General features: G+C 37.6%; 1 protein-coding gene across 3 annotated transcripts in view; it reads left to right on the plus strand.

Annotated features, from left to right (window-relative positions):
* The window catches only part of twin (CCR4-NOT transcription complex subunit 6-like twin), a 291402-nt gene that overhangs the window by 126229 nt on the left and 145783 nt on the right, over nt 1–19390 (plus strand). Inside the window, exon 1 of one of the 3 annotated variants that reach the window (XM_034972836.2) lies at nt 4842–4862. The exons of the other annotated variants lie outside the window; for them this stretch is intronic. The gene's annotated coding sequence lies outside the window, so the exon portion shown is untranslated. Of the gene's footprint in view, nt 1–4841; nt 4863–19390 lie in introns of those variants that run through there. 3 annotated transcript variants of the gene reach the window in all.

Consider the following 19390-nt stretch of genomic DNA (forward strand, 5'->3'; position numbering starts at 1 on the left):
GCCTATTAAACGCGTAATTTGCACCGCGCCTGCATTCTCGCCCTCAAATGTCGTCGTATACGATATAATTGGGATGACGTTAGCATGTCCGTCGTTTGGCTTAATCATTATCACTTTCATCATCATCATCATCATCATCATCATCATCATCATCAACCGATAGACGTCCACTGCTGGACATAGGTCTCTTGTGGGGACTTCCACACGCCACGGTCTTGCGCTGCCTGAATTACTTTACTGGCTCAATATAGTTGTCAGTCTAATAGGTTTAATCTTACTTAACCTCCTTTTCTGTTTGGCCTACTTTGGTAACTATATCTATTTAGATATCTCGGATCTAGTTTTTTATTTTACGGATATTCCACTACATGCACCCAGACTATCGTGTTACGTCACTTTTATCATCATGATCTAGGTATGAAATTGAATATATGTTACATTCACTTATGACAAAAATTGGAATAATTAAACATAGCAACGTACACTTCAAGCATTTATCTGTTTTCCAATTTTGGCTAGTTTTGCATACCACTCTACATTTCGGCTCAGTTGCGAAACTTTATTACCTTTACGGCTGGCAAACAGCATTACTGTGACAAATATTTGCTATTTGATTAACTGTTTTATACCTAACATGTAATGGCTTCAGTTAATCGAAATCTCCGGTTTTAGCTCAGTTAGCCTTGAAAATGCGAAGCCCGCGCTGTTATTTAGATGTAGGCAACATAAATTCAAAGGGCACAGGCGTGGTACAACGTGTTCCAACTCGTAAATGTAAATCAGTAGGCGCAGCAGGCGACCTCTTAGGTGTTTTGTTCGTGAATTACATATTTATTGCGTCTGGATCTATTGCATCTTGACTCAAGCGTACCTGGGATAAGCCGTGACTCGATAAATCTCTCGCAACAAAAGCAGGTGATTAATAAAATGCGTAAACCGTCAAGGCGTTTCCAGGCGAAAGGTTTATTCGGTCTCGGCTATTTATTGTGCTGCATCTGAGAATTCTCACGATGAAATTCACCCTGCAATTTGAAATGACACAACAGGAATATTTCTTAATTAGGTTTCTGCAGCTATGTTTTTGCTAACAACGTGCAATTATTGCGAATTGCTTTGAACAGCACCTGTATACGAAATCCGCGTGGGAATCCGTAAGACCCCAGTTACGAAAGCATCGCGAGCGTTCGCGCCCGTTGTTACAAAACTGCATTGCCACTAACGACCGCGGTTCGATTGACGATAGCTTGTTTCGCAGAATTACACTGCCTCTTGACTGAAATATTTGTGCCCATATTTCTTATTAATATTTTGCTAGCATCTAAAATCTTTCTTATAACTAAACATGAACTGAGACCAAGAAGATGAGAGGCCGCTCACTAACTAGGTGGTCTGATCAGTTGAAGGCGTTCAATTTGTGAATATTCTACAATTCTATCGCGGAAACAGTTACCGACAGAGGACGATGGAAACAGTTGATCTCGCCGATATCTGATCGAAATTTCATCTTCAGCAATGAAGCAACGATCGGAGAGAAAGAGACACTGGTGCAAATATTATTATCAAACACATTGCTCATCAATAATTTTAGCGAACTTCACTCTGAGGATAACGAAAACGAACATGATTGTAATTTCTGTCAACAACGATTCGAAACAATTTCCCAAATAACTAATGGTCATCTAATTTCCAAGGCCTTCACGCTCTCGTAAAAAAGAACGAAAGTTGCTTGCGAAGTTTTCGTTTATGCGACGATTGGTGAATTATTTTGTTCATTGAGCTTTTCACTTGTCAGTGAAGAATCTCGCAAAAAGCCAGTGATCTATTTTAAATGAGTGACAAAAAATGGAAGCAAACAATGCAATCTCACTTGGTAAATGCCACCGCTGTTCGCTTGTCCATTGTTTGCACAAATAGGTGGCTAACAACCGGTAAACGCTGCTTCAGTAAGTGCTTTCCACTGCGCACCGATTGTGGACAATTTGGCTCTTTCTCGCCATTGTGAAAGTAAAATCTAGCCCAACGGATTGACCTATTTCGGATCTTGTGCTTATATCTTATTGTTATAGTTTAACGTTGACATTTATTTTAAGACAGCCGTGATGAGTTAGGGGTGAGGGAACTTGGAAATGTACCAAGGGATCGCGGTTTCAAAGTCTGAATGCTATTCTGAATTTGTTTGTGTAGATAGTTCCTCGTTCAAGAGAAATATTTTGGTTAGATACTAAAGTCTTGATGTAACCACAAATTGACGTTTTTCAGATTTTTTCCCCGAATGTCAGCTACAAGACCTACCTACCTGCCAAACATAATTCTAGGTCAACGGGAAGTACCCTGTAGGTTTCTTGACAGACCGACAGACAGACAACAAAGTGATCCTAGAAGGGTTCCGTTTTTCCTTTTGAGTTACGGAACCCTAAAAACTAAGTTAAACTAAAGGTCCATACCTATTTATCGGTCCTATTCATAATAGATGAAGTCCTAAAACGCTTATCCTGGAGTCAAGTCTTTCCATCACCTTCAGTAAACACATACCTACCACTTAGCTTTATTAACACACAATTGAATAGGAATAATGGCAAGTAACTAACTTTGATGATCTTATCTCTAACACGGCTAATGTAAGCACTTCGGAGATCGAATTCTCACATAAATTAAGTTAATTATACTGCTCATTTGTATGGGCCACTCGAATTAGTGATCCTTTATGTTGGGACAAAAAATTCATTTATTGTAACCTGTCACTTCCTCAAAGATTTATCTTTCTAATATGAAGGGCAATAGTGACGTCAATTCATAGTACCTATATGTATAGTGCGCAGCAGGTTGAGATGGTAATCGGGGAGGGAATGCCCCGAAAACCCGCACAGCACCCGCGCTAATCCGGTGCGGGCGAGTGCGGGTGTACGGGGCGTCCCCCCACCTCATACCCCGCTTGCCATCTCAACCTGTCGCGGACTATAGGTAGTTTGGCCGCGACTTAGTCCTCGTGATATTTATATTTTTCAAATATTTTTGTTTTGAAAGTCTCCAAAATGTAAGGTAATTTTGTTCCAAAATTGAAGATTAAGTTGAGCTATTAGTGAAGAGATAACAAACAGAAAGTTAGACACACTTTCGCCTTTAATATTAATAGTATAGTGGATCGTAACATTTTATACTAGGAAACTTTAATTAGACTTAAACAATATCAAACATGACGACACATTTCGTCCACAAGTTTCTATGTGAGTGAACCTATTGTCGTGCCGTGGGATAACTGTAATTACCACAATGCAGATATTTTCTGCATAAATTGAAATGTCGCATAACGTATTGTTGAGTGGAATTGTTGCGTGCACTCGCTTTTGTCCGTGCTCGGATACATGCGTCCCATTTCAACGTTTCACCTCGCTGGCTCGCGGGACAAGGATAGAGACTGTGTCAGTGGGCGCAGGTGAACGCCCGGCATACATTCGCTTATCAGCCGGCGACCGGTAGTGACGTCCCGGCACACCTGTCGATTTCTGTGTGCTTTTTTCCTATAAACTGGTTTCGATTTACGTGAAAGCACCAGTTTAATTTATGTTGAAACACATCCGTGTCGGTTAAGGTAGTCGGTAGGGTCAGAACTACTGATTGCTTTGCTAGTTGATTCCGAGCACTAGTCGTAATTCGATTTACTTAATAGTCGTTATTTATATGACACATTATTAATTTGTTTTATACAAACAATTTTTTTTGATGTACACCTGAATTCTCCTCAAAATTGAATTTTAAACTTTTTTTTTTTTAAATTTTAAAGACTTTTTAATAATATTCAACACATTTACGTCGTAATAGTTCTGTTCAATTAAAATTTATTAACAAATTATAAAACTAACCGCAATGCTATCTCGATATACCGCAGGTACATCATTATGATTTTGTCATCTTCAGAGGAATTCAAAGATAATTGAATCTGCCGCATTGCACTGGACCAATCCAGCCTCTCGCGAAGCGTGACTCGATTTAGCCACAGCATAAATGCAATGAGCATTATTTCGCTCGATTATCGTTTCGAAACAAACATTATAATTTAGCATCGCGACTGGATTGCTCAATTCACATGCTTCGAATAAAGCAACACATGCGCTTTTTAGGCCAAGTTCTTCAACATGATCATAATGCTATGAGCTTACATAGTAACAAACTTTTTTGAAAAGTCGTTTTAAAATAATTTATACGTTGTTCGTAAACTTTGAAACGATTTTCACTTAATTTAAAACGGATGGCTGTATTTTATTAATCAAAATAAAACTTTATCTTGCACTCCTATAAAATACCTGTTACTTCATTTATTTTTGTCTTTGTTTTTATTGATTATGACAAAATATATCTTTTGACACAATATTATTAGGAATTTTGGAAGTCTCCTCATTCTTTTAGCAATTTATAATAGCAGTTCATTTATATAAAAAAATATCATAAAATTACGCGAATAATTAGCTAATATATATCTTTACTGTAACGGACATTAGAAATGTAAAGAAGTACGTCTCGTATGGCCAATGTCACAACTCGTAACACATTGACGCAGTTGCAAGCATAATTAATCATGTCTTCAAGATCGTCAGGGCAGAAGTCTTGTCCCGTTTAAATCGTGTCCGTCTCGGGGTCGGGTCGTCCACTTTCTATAGCATATCGTCGACCTCCGCGAAGAAATTAATATACCGTGACACCATTGTGTTCTTGGTCACCTTTTTGTTCTTCGTCACCTTTTTATTTCATTCCAATGCAATTGCCTGGCAATCATAGTTTAATTGGAATAAAATACGATTCATAATACTTAACCGGTTGTGTTTTTTTTTTCAGGTATGCTAAAGTCTCTGATCAATCGAAGATACGTGAGTAATAAATATTATCTTATAATTATCGCTGGTAACGCTTTCTCTGTCATGATCCTGTCTTGATTTGATGATATCATGATCATAATTAATGCATTTTAACTATTTATCTAGACATCTCTGCTACTTTTTTTATTTAAGAATACCATTGATATTTTATGTTATTCTATAAAGTTCTGGCTGATCATTAATATATTTGAAGCATTTAAAGTGTTACAGGAGCCAAAGATGTTTACTACTACTAACGCCTTAAGAGAATTAGGTCTGTATTTTTGTCACTTCATCATATTACTGCAACTATGTACAATACAATCACCATAATTACAGTTCAGTCTTATATCGTAATTTACCAACAAGTGACTAAACCAAGGCCTTCTCCTCTCTAAGTTGCCTAAGCAAAATCGTCGCAAGATCGTAAAAAGCCCATGACTTCGTGAATTTATTGCCAAGCTTTTAAATGCAACATAGTGTCATTTCCACTTTGTCTCTAATCTGTCTGTCTTAAGAACTACCAAACTGTTACTTTATATTTCGAGTTTTCCTTTAACATTATTTTAGATTCCGAATTCAAAGTGTAATTTCGAATAGGTTAGCTCATGTATCTATGTTCTTGTATCACGCACATCACTATACACATACCCATGTATCAGTATTTTTTGTAATATTAGGTATAAACATTGACATGTTTGACTTATTTATCTTAAACGCCTGTATCTATGATGTTCCAATTAACCTCTTATAGCGTGTGTGTAGTTATTTATTTAGGCCATGATGTTATTTTGTCTGGGCAGTGTGAAGTTTGATTGTGTGTAGTTAACTTAGATAACTGCCAGTGTTGTTTTCTATTGCTGCGAGTTTTAACGAATGTCACAAGTATTATATAGGTTTAGGTTTAGCATTGTGTTTCCATATCAATGAGGTATAAGTAGTTTAGGTGACCCATGTCGGGTGAGATTCGTATTGACCATTTACTTTCCTTCTGTACGTCGGTCGTAGAGCCCTAACATGGTCGAATGAAAGTGGGTGAACTATCTTCGTCGAATGGCATTAAAAATTAAAATGTTAAAAGTAAAACCCGCCAAAAATGACTTACGCACTGGCAGAACTCCACTGACGCATTGTATTTCCAAATCAATGAGATAGAGTTTAGGTGACCCAAGTCGGGTGACATTCGTATGGGCCATTTACTTTCCTTCCTCATAGCTTGTGTGTAGTTATTTCTATTACAAAATTTAACCGTCGCGTCGGCGTCGTAATGTTGTCTTCAACTTTGACAAAGTAATATACCGACGTATTGCCAATACGTCGGTATATTACTTTTTGAAAGTTGCAGACAATCCCTCAAGTCTCATAAATACATGTCGCTCTTCATTACATTCGTGATAAAAAATGTGGTCGGTTAAGTAATAAAAAACCGGCCAAGTGCGAGTCAGATTCGCGCACCGAGGGTTCCGTACTAGAGTCGTATTTTTTCGACATTTTGCACGAGAATTCAAAAACAATGATGATAAAAAATAAATAAAATCTGTTCTAGAATGCACAGGTGAAGACTTTTTATAGGATACCCCACTTGATAAAGTTATCTTACTTCGAAAATTTAAAATACTAATTATTATTTCATGACTACAATTTAATTATTTTTTGTGATGTAACCACAAATTCACGGTTTTCAGATTTTTCCCCAAATGTCTGCTATAACACCTACCTATCTGCCAAACTTCATGATTCTAAGTCAACGGGAAGTAGTTACCCTGTAGATTTCTTGACAGACCGACGCGACAGACAGACAGACAACTAAGTGATCCTATAAGTGACCTGTATTTCCTTTTGAAGTACGGAACCCTAAAAAAGATAGCATTACAACTTCTACTTTATACGGTTGTTATGAATCTATGTTCACCTCGAAGTGCCCTTCGAAATTGTTGTGACCTTTAGATTTGCCATGATATTATTTTCGTCCGGGCAATGTGAAGTTTGATTGAAATAACTTAGTTAACTGCCAGTGTTGCTTTCGTGACTTCGAAATTGCTGCGAGTTTTAATGAATGTTACAAGTATCAGATAGGCCCGTTTAGCATTGTATTTCCAAATCAATGAACTAGAGTTTAGGTGACCCAAGTCAGGTGACATTCGTATTGGCCATTCATTTACTTTCCTTCCGTGCGTCGTAGAGCACTAACATTTGATGATAAAATAAATGTGTTGCGGAGGTCAGATGTGAATTAGTGTAGCGACACACTTGCCGAAAGTACGGCGCCGAAAGTTTGGTTCAATACGCTCGCAATGTTTTTTTAGTTACTTATGACACATCTATTGAATTTTTAATGCGTTCGGCGTAGCGCTGTACCTACCTTCAGTTGGGCCATTACTTCAGTTAGAACGCATTCAATGTATTTCGCATTGCAAGCGACACATTACGCGACCGAAAGTTCGACGCGTGTACTTCTTTTTCTAAGCCCTCTATAATAGCCAATATTGTAATAAAGTCCATATTTCTGGGCAATTCAACACGTTGCAACTGTACACCACCAAGTGATGACACCGGCTGACGACAACGCCACGTACCGCGCCGTACGTAATTATTCGTCGTGTAAAGCGCTGAACTAAACGCCCGGCGCCGCGGCCGCCCCGTCCGACTGTTCGGCGCGTTTGGTGTGTCACGCCAACCGAATACTACGGCCGATAGTTCAGTCGCTGAAGTATCGGCGCTGTACGTTCCGCAGGTGTGTCACTACCCTTACTTCGCAGGTTGTAGTAACGTTCAATACTACCAAACATGCAGTTGACTGTCCGACAGACCTTCTATACCTTGTATGTTTGAATGAATTCTTTATTAGATATTTCTTTATTAGATAATGTTTATCTATCAAGAACATTGGTTACCAACTTGCTCTTGAACTTCAGTTTCAGTCATCTGTTAGAATTTAAGCGACGTTAGGTAACCTATAAATTATTTTCTACTAGCTGGTTTTTAAAAATCCCGTGGGAACTCTTTGATTTTCCGGGATAATAAGTAACAATGCGTTAATCTGTCTCCATTCCAAATTGTAGCCAAATATATCCAGTAGTTTTGTGTGAAAGAGTAACAAACATACACACATATACACAAACTTTTGCCTTTAAAATATTAGTTTGATGATTTATGAAAAACTGAACATGAAAATATGTTCTACAAGGTACGAACACATGCCGCAAGTCGCATTGATATTAAATGGCATGACGGTCGCAATCATGTCGCATGAAAGTTTATAATTACGGAGCGCGATCAAGATTGCATACATCGCTAATGTCTTGTTGACACGCTATGCCCTTGCGACTCCGGCCGGCTCTATTACAGATCGGTTTGTTTGAATCGTAAACCTTGCAATTTGTTGTTGTTTGTTGCAAACGTTTCTCTGACTTTACACCTTCTAATTAGTTTGACTTTAGTTTTATTACGTTCAGGCAAGTTCAATTAATTAGGAAAAATTAGGAAATTTTTATAAGCCTTGAATTAGTTTTAAATGTAGCCCAGGTGGGAGCGGGTGCGTCCTGCGGGGCGGCGAGCGGGCGCGATGCCATACTCTCCGACCCGCTGTTTATGCTGTCAATTAGGACGCGTCCGCGCATTTTTTACAATTTCTTGTTCAAGTTCTACACGCTGGCCGCCCCGCGGGATGCACCCGCTCTCACCTGGACCGCAGACTAATACAGGCTTTCGTCTTTTTTATCCGACTACGGCAAAGCCAACAATAAGGGTTATGATTTTAGCAAACTATGTATGTTTGTATCTAATATGTGTGTTCCACTGTAGCGTCTAAACTACTGAGCTGATTTTGATAAATGACTTGTCAATCGCTTCTTTAGTGCCATTTTATTTTGTTTTGGACTGCTCAGAACCACAGTTTTTACTTTTCACCCAAATACGTCATATGTCTCTACCGAATAACAAGTCTCCCTTGTTTCTATTTCAAAATATGTTTGAGATTTGATCATTGAGATCGTCGCTTGGTAGCCGTATCGCAACTAAATTAATTTGAAGTTAAACATCTTAGGTATTAGTTTAATTAATTGTCGTATTAACTAATCCAACTTCGACTGAACATAACAAATTTATGTTCATTACTTTGGGCCCGACAGCTTCAAAGCTAAATCATTTCCAATTATATTATTGGCATTTCGCTTAAGCGTACCTAAAAGCCCACTCAGTGTGTTGCGATAAAAAAAACATAACTTCTCGACACGGTAATTTGTACTTTGTTATAATATTTATTTCCAGGTAAATTTTTCGATCAGGCGATCTTATATTTTTTGTAAAAAGAAAATTGTTTCACCTCGGAAAGTTTTCATTTACTAGCAATCAATTACCTACAATGTAAAAAATATGAGTTTGAAAAGGTTGTATATTATCTTGAAGTTTATGTTTTAATATCTGTACCTACGAAAAACTAATTAATTATTGTTGGAACTAAAACGCATTGAGTGTAAATTCTCTAAGGGAGATCTATGAAGCTCTGCACTCTGACTTAGCTTAGACTTAAGACAGAGTTATATCTCTCACATAAATCTGTCCCGTTTTAACTCAATATTAAGTCTAAGCAAAGCCAAAGTGCGCTTTATAGATCTCAGCCTTAGAATAAATCCTAAAAATATAACGCCAATATTACAATTGCCACTTATAATGTGCTGACTTTTGGCTGAACCTTTAAAACTGTTGACACGACCTGTCCGAAAGGTCAGACTGAGAGACTGTCGCGTACAAAGCAACATTTCGAGATGAGAATCTCTAATTATCTCTATCGCGTCGCCCTTTAATGAGGGTCGGTCAGAGTATCGTTTTAGAACGTTATTATGAAAGGTATAGCTGTTCTCTGCTTAGTTCTTAGTAGAAGTAAAGTTAAAGGCTGTTTTTTTTTCTCATGCTGATCGTCGAAAAAATCCGAAAACCGTGAATTTGTGGTTACATCACAAGAAAAAAAATTAAAATGTGTTCATGAACAAATAATTAATATTTTCAATTTTCAAAGTAAGATAACTATACCAAGTGGGGTATCATATAAACTGACTGGCTTTAGGTGTACATTCTAAAACAGATTTTTATTTATTTTTATGCATAATAGTCTTTAATTTATCGTGTAAAATGTCGACTATAGTACGAAAACCTCGGTGCGGCTTGGCAAGTAAGCCTTTGATTGCGATCTCACCTCATGGTAAGTGATGCTGCAGTCTACCATGGGAGCGGGCTAGCTCCAAAAATGAACAGGTATTGCGATGTTCGCCATCACCGAACACTTGTGATTAATTAATTAGGTACTCATAACTATAACAATAAAGCAAATTGAACAAAAATGCCGAGTCATAAAATTTAGGCGTGGCATATTAATTTTATTTTCACTTGGAATTTTCGCTGTAGGCACGTTTTAATACCTTTTAAAAAGCTTTTTATTACTTCAACTTGTTAGTATATTGTCATTCCGTTGAAATTGGATTTTTCGGCTACTTCCACAGATTAGAGAAACTATTATTCACTCATCTGTGGCTACTTCCAATAGGCTACTTGACTCATATCTAATTTCGTCCAATAAATGATTATTTATATAGTATTTTGCTTAAAACAACGAAATATATCAATAACAATTATTAAAAACGCAGGATGGATATATAAATCCAATTTAAAAAAATACAATTTTTATTTTTATTTGAAACGCAGAAAACGCTGTCAGCCATGATGTGACGTCATTAAATATGTAAACAAAGAAATGTCATTCCTATGTCACGCGGGGACTAACGTAGTATCCATATATATAAAATTTAGAGTCCTGACTAACTTATATATCAACGCACAGCCTAAACATCTAAACAGCTGGGCCTAGATACATGAAATTTGGTGAGTGTGTTCTTTGTAGGTAAAGAGAAGGTATCCACTAGGAAAGGATTTTTTGAAATTCCACCTCTGAGTGGGTTAAATGGAGGTTTGAAATTTATGAAGTCCACGCGGGCGAAGTCACGAGCATAAGCTAGTTTTTATATATTTCTAAAAACTCATAGTAAACGTAAAAAAATATCGTTTTCTCTTTATAAATTGAATAAGTTATTAAGTAAGACTTACAACAAAGTGATCTTTGCAAAAATAAATTTGGGTTGAAGTCGTTAGTCATATAGGATCGCTTTAAGCAAGTCTTTGCGTGTTACGTATATTTATTTCACTGGGCACTCTAATCCACAACTTTCCTGTGGTCTTTATCGATGCGTTTTTTACATTCTCGGATGATGCAATAACGATAATTACTATATTTTTCATGTAAACTAGTATAGAAGTCATGTTTATTAAACTTTGGTAGGTTATGCTCAGTATATATAATGTACTCTGTGGTTATGCTGTTGTTTACAAATGCATGACGTCAGAGCACAGATAATCTATCGGCCAAACATGGCCGACAGTGTTTTCACCTGTCTAAGAAAAACATTTTTTTAAATTAAAGTTTTACGGTTTTTAGGGCGCAAAAAAATATAGTGTTAATTTTTTTGATATAATAGGACAAATATTAACCATTTAAGACCAACTTAAAAAAATTGTCAAGTAGCCTATTATTGTCAAATGTAGATACGTGTAGTTTGGATGCAAATATATGTTTATGGTACCATTGGGCGCTTTTGTGATTGAGGTGGAAAGTGGTGGACATTGGATATTCATGGCATATATGGTAAGACAGTCAAATTCGGACTTGTGTTTTGTATCTGTAGTCTGTAGCGTCTACAGACACAGAATAAATACATACAGTAAGCGACAGAAAATAATGTAGGTATATCGGACTTTTAGAATGAGATTTCGGCTTTGTAGAGCATTGTTTCTGTCACTCATACCTATGTGACGTTTTGTCGGTCTCAACCACATAGACAATGCTCTATAAAACCACTATCTATCTAAAGGTCCGATGTATCCATATTATTTTCTGCCGCGTACTGTACAGTGAGACACCCTGGATTATGGTCGTAGCAGTAGCAACTAGTACGCGACAGGTCGAGTTGGCAATCGGGGTATGAGGCGGGGGGACACCCCACACACCCGCACGTAACCCGCGCTCGCCCGCACTGCATTAGCGCGGGTGGTGTGCGGGTGTTCCCTGCCCGAATTCAATCGTGGTATATACCCGTTATCTACATTAAAATGTAGGTTTAGATATCTTTGTCTATATATAAAAATGAATCGCTAAATGTGTTGCTGATCGCAAATCTCGAGAACAGCTGAACCGATTTCGCTAATTCTTTTTTTATAATATTCAAAATAAAAATTTAAAAAAATTGAATGGACTGTTAGGTGGTACGAAGTTCGCCGGGGCAGCTAGTAGGTTAATATTATTGTTGTTTACGTTTGTTCAAATCTGGAGATTTCACATAAGCAAGTTCAAAAACCTCCATGCAAACGAACTGCACGCCTTAACAGGGCGTTAAATCGCACAACGCGGCTTAATTACTTTTACTTACACTACGCAAGTGTTTCGTTTCACTGCCAATTAAGATACAACTGTTGTACCGGTGACTAACGAGATTGTGAGATTTAATTATGTTTTCTTTTATCGCTGACAGGTTTGCGCTTTACTGCGATCTCACTTGATTGTGAAGACCATTATGCCCGCTCTTTCTTCACTTGCGCCGCAGCATCCGTCAACGCCTCGTCTGCCTTTTCGTTTATTTTTCCGCGAAAAATATTTTAATACCTATATCCGTGCTTAGAGCCGTGATATACCTCCTATGCAGGAGGTCGGGGGTTCGATCCCGGGCATACACCGCTAACTTTTCGGAGTTATGTGCGTTTTAAGAAGGTAAGGCTTGTGAAGACTGCCAATCCTCACATTGGCCAGCGTGGTGGACTATGGCCAAAACCTTCCCATACTGAGAATAGACCCGTGTTCTGTAGTGATCCGGCGATGGATTGATCATGATCCACTTTCTATACGGCATGATACCAGAACGCCAACTGCCAATTCACATTATAATGTTCTTTAAAAAATAAAATAAAAACAGCTTTGTAAACTCAGTTAGAATTGTTTGTATCTTTAAAAGCACATACCAAAATAACCAAACTTCAGAGTCAATATAGAAATGATCAAGTTGGTTCAATAGGATCCGGGTCCTTTTGTTCGAGACGTAGATATTCGGTGTTACGTGATCCGTAACTTCGTTTGCTATAAAAGCCAGCAGATCTAAATACGATTAGATTCTTTGTATTGTAAATCTTACCAAACGGGCAGACTGACTTTTCAAAAGAGCTTGTAAAAGTTTCAAAGTTCAGTTCGAGCAAGTTACAATGGCTTCCATAAGAAGCGTTGTACAAGTCAACAAGCATGTACAGTACGGGGCAGAAAGTAATGTACATCGACCTATAGAAGGAGATAGCAGACTTGTAGAGCATTGTCTCTGTCGTTGAGACCAACAAAACGTCATATAGGTATGAGTGATAGAGACAACGCTCTACGAAGCCGAAATGTCATTCTAAAGGCAGATGTACATTACTTTCTGCCGCGTACTGTACTGTAGAGTCTAGTCACTGTATTAATGCAACTAGTTCAACCAACATTTTTGCAATAGGTAACAAAATGCGTGTCACTAGACTAGTAGGTACGTTTTTTTTTCATAGTCTACCAAATATGGCGCCATACAAAAAACAAAACACATTTATGACTAATGTTCAGATTAAATTCGTACTAATAACCGTAGCCTAACCTCGATCTAATCACGCATATTAATAATGTCCACAAGTCTACACGGGTTTTTTCCAGTGTTCACTTCATCATTGTTTCAATTGATAGCCGTCTACAGCTGGACAAAGGCCTCTTGCAAGGATCACCTCAGTATACGATCTAGTGCCGCTTGTGCCCAACTCGCTTGAGATAGTCCGCCCATCTAATAGGGGGTCTCTAAACGCTGCGTTTTACAGTGCGAGGTCGACAGTCAAGCACTAAGTACAAGTTGTTACTGTAATATTTTTTTTTTCTTTTTAATAAAGAATATTAGCCATATTTAATTTACGACCTCAGCCGCAGCTTCAATTCCCAATGGAATTACTAAAGTATTAAAGGAGTTATTATGGCATGAAGAAACCATGAAGTAGGTAGGTATAGGTACGATTAATTATTCTTTTTCTTATTTCAAAGAGAAACAAAACTGTCAATTAATTGAAGATATTATATAGCACAGTAAACGACTACATATTATTATACATATCAAAAACAAAAATGCAGAACCGTATGCCGCTAATCCCTGGCTTCAAAGCTTATCTAACCCCTCGCTATTAGCCCCAGGCGCCTATTTAGAGCCACGCAAGTAGCTACCATTCTTACTGTAACAGAACATAAGCGACGTGTCGCTCGACTAAAAGTTCATGTATTTATTTTATCGAAACATTAAGGTGCATGTCTTGTTTGCCGTCCCACGACTTCCATACGATTTGTCTACAAGTCCCCATTTTGTCCCTTTAGGACTACCTCTACAAATGTAACTTTTAATCACGTTTAGAAAAAGATTTGTAGAGCATTCGCAGTCGTTGAGACCGACAAAACGTCATATAGGTATGAGTGACCGAGACAACGCTCTACAAAGCAGAAATGTCATTCTAAAGGCGGATGTACATTACTTTCGGCCGCGTATTGTACTACACAGGCGCTGAAGATTTGGGAAATTAAATTAAAGCATTGATTACAAAAACTAGTCGTAACTCATTGCATCTTATATGGGTTCATATTTTTTGCTATTGCCGGAAAATATCTCTATCGATGAAGAGGAAGATTCACGGTATGACTAAGGTGCACTAAATGACGTAGGTACTTAAAATGATATAAACAGTGCAGGACTTGGCAATACGTCATCTCTGTTAACACAGAGATGATGACCCTATTTCAGTATGCCCCTTTCGGCTTCGTTTTCTGCAATCACTTTTTCCATTTGACGGATCTTACAAATAGGTGTTTGCTCCCAGATCCTGCTCAAGTCAAAATCATTTACGCAGTGCAATCGATTGATTTGGGCTGTCGCAACTAACCGCCACGTCCCTTTTATTTAGCTTAACCACTTTAAAGTTTTGTGCCTGTGTCTTGGCAAGTGACAGAACAAAAAGTCTTGAAACAAAAACTTCTTAGTGTGAAAGCGCACCCACCATTCGCTACCCCGCAAAGCCCTTGCAGTGATTAAAAATTTAAAACGCCACCACCGGTACATCGACCCACGCTTATCAGATGGGCAGGGAAATACGTGAAAAACCCCCCGACTTTCATTATACCTACACATAGGCTATATTTACAATAGGTTGGCCAGCGGCCCGACCCGTGTTTGCACTTTGCATTCATGTCTAATAGATTAGATAGGCGAGGCGTCTATGAAGTCTATGAAATAGGTTATTACGTACGTTGTTATTGATTAGAAAAGGATCATCCACCTCAAAAAAAACAAGCGAGTAGTCAAACAGGCTAAGCCGGTCTAATTCGGTAAGTTATTCAGATGACACTTGTCAATTAGTATGATCTAGATAAATGTCCCACGACTAGGCGAAGGCTATCCGATATGTATAAAACTCCTATTTTATGCTTCTTTGGGTAGGTATAATTATGGCTTCTTACGATAGAGGATTTGGGAAAGCAATCTGGCGGAGCAATAAAACAAAGAGGCAAGTCCATTTATTTTATTGACTAGCTGACGCCCGCGACTTCGTCCGCGTGGATTTACGTGTTTGAGAATCCCGTGGGAACTCTTTCTTTTTCCGTGATAAACAGTAGCCTATGTCACTCTCCAGGTCTTTAACTGTTCCCATGCAAAAAATACGTCGATCCGTTGCTCCGTTGCGACGTGATTGAAGGACAAACTAAGAAACAAACACATTTTCGCATTTATAATATGTATTTTATTTTTTTGATTTGCCAATAGATTTATCTACAAAATCAAAGCAAGAATTACAATGCACGTAGGAAAATATTTGAGTTTATCTGGGAGCAATTCCTGACCTCCCGTAGGAATAACTCGAAAGACGACGACGGTCAGTTAGTCAAGGAATAGAGTGGCAATAGTCAATCGCCGCACTTTGTGCAAAATACTGGGAACTAAACGAGGATTTACAATGTATTGCTTAAGTATCAACATCTATTCATCCATATTAAAGAACTAAATACTATTGCATTGTAATAGAAACATGGTACCTACATGGCTGGCCTTGTGTATTCTCAGAAATTATATCGTCAGCTCTGTGTATTGTGTAGATCTATCCTAGAACGCGGAAACTGTTTGCATTCTAATGTCGATACAACTAATAAGTACTTGTTCGGACTTTGATTAATGTGGACTATTTACAATGAAATCCTGTTAAGGTACGAGTATAATGATAATCGATTCGATTCTGTTAATCCCAAAAGTCATAGAAACGAATGTTCAAATGGTATTCGTTATAAACTTTGATTGCTATTTGGGTAAACTCATAGCTCTGGAACTTTAAATCATCATAAAACAGCTAGTGTGAACATTTCAACGTTGCGAAACAGTGGAAGATGCATCCGACGATTCGAAAGCCTCAGAAAGATTTAGAGCCTCAATTTAAAAAAAAAATACCTTTTGAAAGTTTACTTGAATAAAAAATATTTTCATTTTCATTTTCAACTTAAAAAATAGCACCCTAATTCATTTAACATATCACTACCCCTATTATGAATGTGAAAGTGTGTTTGTTTGTTGGTTTGTCCTTCAATCACGTCGCAACGGAGCAACGGATCGACGTGATATTATTTTGCATAGGTAGATATAGTTTAAGACCTGGAGAGCGACATAGGCTACTTTTTATCCCGGAAAATAAAAGAGTTCCCACGGGATTTTTAAAACCTAAATCCACGTGTACGAAGTCGCGGGCTTCAGCTAGTTTTTTATAAATTTTATAACACTTATTGAAATTCTCAGTTAGGAATCCAAGTTCTGATCTTATTACCTTAAGTGAAATACGGTATTGAAGTGTAAGTATTTATTCTACATTCCACGTACTCATAGTTGTTGGCTTTCGACCTAATACATACCTATATAACATTGCTCAATCTAAATTGGTTTAATTAACATCGTCATTTAGATTATGACGACTTGTCCTAGAAGCCTAGTGTGCTTATCCAATTCGTAAAGTAATGAACGCATTTTCGTTTTGTAAAATTCTATTTTGACGACTTCAGACTTTAGAACTTCTGCTATGAAAATGATTGTACAAATATGAAAATTTTGAGAATAACGTTTCTGGAGACACCGATTTATGTACCTAATAAATGCCACACAATCTTTTTGAAAATCCCGAAAATAGATAAAACTATCTTATTCTTAATTTTTTTGTGTTTCTATCCGACGCGACGGTAAGAAGCTATTCCTAATTCTGTAAATATGCTTAAAAAGAGCTAAATTTGTAAAACTTATCAGCGTTTGAAAAACGCTAGTAATATGACAGTGTTTTTTACCAGTAGGTACGGGGCGCCCGAATTAATTAAAAACTTTGATCCGGTTTTCATTGATTTATCTAATCGGATTCTAGGATAAAATTTATTCATTTAAATTCTATAAGGGCTTGGTCAAATATCACACGCTATTACAGCGATGTGTGATGCCAGCAGCATAAAAGGACGGCAAAAAATCGTTTAAGATTTGTGTAAGATAAACTAAGCTACACTACGCTGCAGAAAATAATGTAAATCGGCCTTTAGAAAGGACATTTCGGCTTTGTAGAGCGTTGTCTCTGTCACTTATACCTATGACATTTTGTCTCTTATAACCTACGTAGCGTGGTGTTATGTCTCTTCTTTTCATGTTCATGTTACTGTAACTCGGAATACGTCAAAAACATCGTGGCCCACATTGTTTGTACTGCTGTCTGCAAATAAACACACTATACTCAGTGTATGCTACTTAAGTTGCAAAAGATTTATCCTGCAAAAAATATGCGGTGTTAATGACGCTTGAAACAGACTTACGCGTTGTGTATGACCAAGCCTTAAAGTCTGAAATAAAATATGGTAACCGTATCTTCTCCTGCATAATTATTCAATTTAACTTTACGGCATCCGATTGTAGTGAATTCATTCCATTAAATGTAGATTAGTATTCGTTTTATGATTTAATTTTATTGCCAATAAATTTAATAGATTGGGTTGGATGCCTAGAGTAAGTAATTATTGTGTATCGTCAATATTTATTATGGTAGTTTTATTGCATGTTAATTAGGTTGCCAAGAGCATAAAACTCTTATACTATCCTCACGCTTAATTTGAAACAGTAAAATCTATGATATTATCTATTTGCAATACCCTGACAGGGTCTCATGAACTGCTTATATTTAGCTTTAAGCACCCACCATCAATTAATGTAAATGTACATGAAAGCAAATAAATAAATCTTATCTTACCTTATCTTATCTTATCTTATCTTAAGTACTTAGGTAATATTATGATGTCAAAGATTTTTAATGTAAGTACATTTTTACTGAATAGTGCTGTTTTATGCCTCTTTTCCAGCTTATCTAGTCCAACTCCTTGACCCTTGTACGATGAAATTCCTTTGTTGGGTTGTTTATATCTTTCTCGGGAGTCGGGACTTAATCTACGTTGTAAACAGGTTATAGTTAGGGGCTCTAGAACCGACCTTTGGCAGCAACGATGTTATGGTACGAATAGTGACACTTCTTGTAATAACTAGAATACCAAGTTGTTACTCTGTCTTTACAGTACGCGGCAGAAAGTAAAGTACATCGGCCTTTAGAATGACATTTCGGCTTTGTAGAGCGTTGTCTCTGTCACTCATACCTTTATGACGTTTTGTCGGTCTCAGCGACAAAACGTCAATGCTCTTCGAATCCACTATCTCCTTCTAAAGGTCGATGTACATTACTTTCTGCCGCGTACTGTAACTGGGTATGATTGCGATGATCGCAATGTGACAATCACAAGTGACGAACATGTAGTTGTCACCGAGTGGTGGCTGATCTCTACCTATCTTCTTCTTGCGTCGTTTCCTCAGTTTCGAGGATCGTGACTTCTTCGAGATATCCTTCGTTTACGATAATTTCTCCCTACTGGAGGTCGTACGAAGGCGTTGCAGAAGGTTTTGTCGACAGTTTCCCTTACCTGGCCGGCCAACGTCTCGGGCTTCGTCCGTGGGGTCTCTTTCCTCCGACGGTCCCTATCTAAGCATGCTAAAATCCATCTCTTTCAAAGAAAAAAAGGATGATATGTTGCGCGGTTCAGTATAAGAGGAAATTGGAACATTTTCTGTATAGTTATACAGAAAATGTTCCAATTTCCAGACACAAAACTCCGTATATTTCAATACACAAAACATTTCCGGTGTTTCTCCGACTAGCGTTTGGCAGTCAGCATCGTATAGTTCCTGTTTATTTTTCACGAGGCGAAACAGTTTGACGGCCATTTCGATTCCCATAATACACTCTCGGAATAAAATGTCAAGTTGGAAATTAAACTGAATGGGATGTAAGCAGCAAGTCTATACTGCCATTATTTTTCTTATTTTCACTGAATTGACAAAAAC

This window comes from Maniola hyperantus, chromosome 10, assembly GCF_902806685.2.
Source record: "Maniola hyperantus chromosome 10, iAphHyp1.2, whole genome shotgun sequence".
Classification (NCBI taxonomy): Eukaryota; Metazoa; Arthropoda; class Insecta; order Lepidoptera; family Nymphalidae; genus Maniola; species Maniola hyperantus.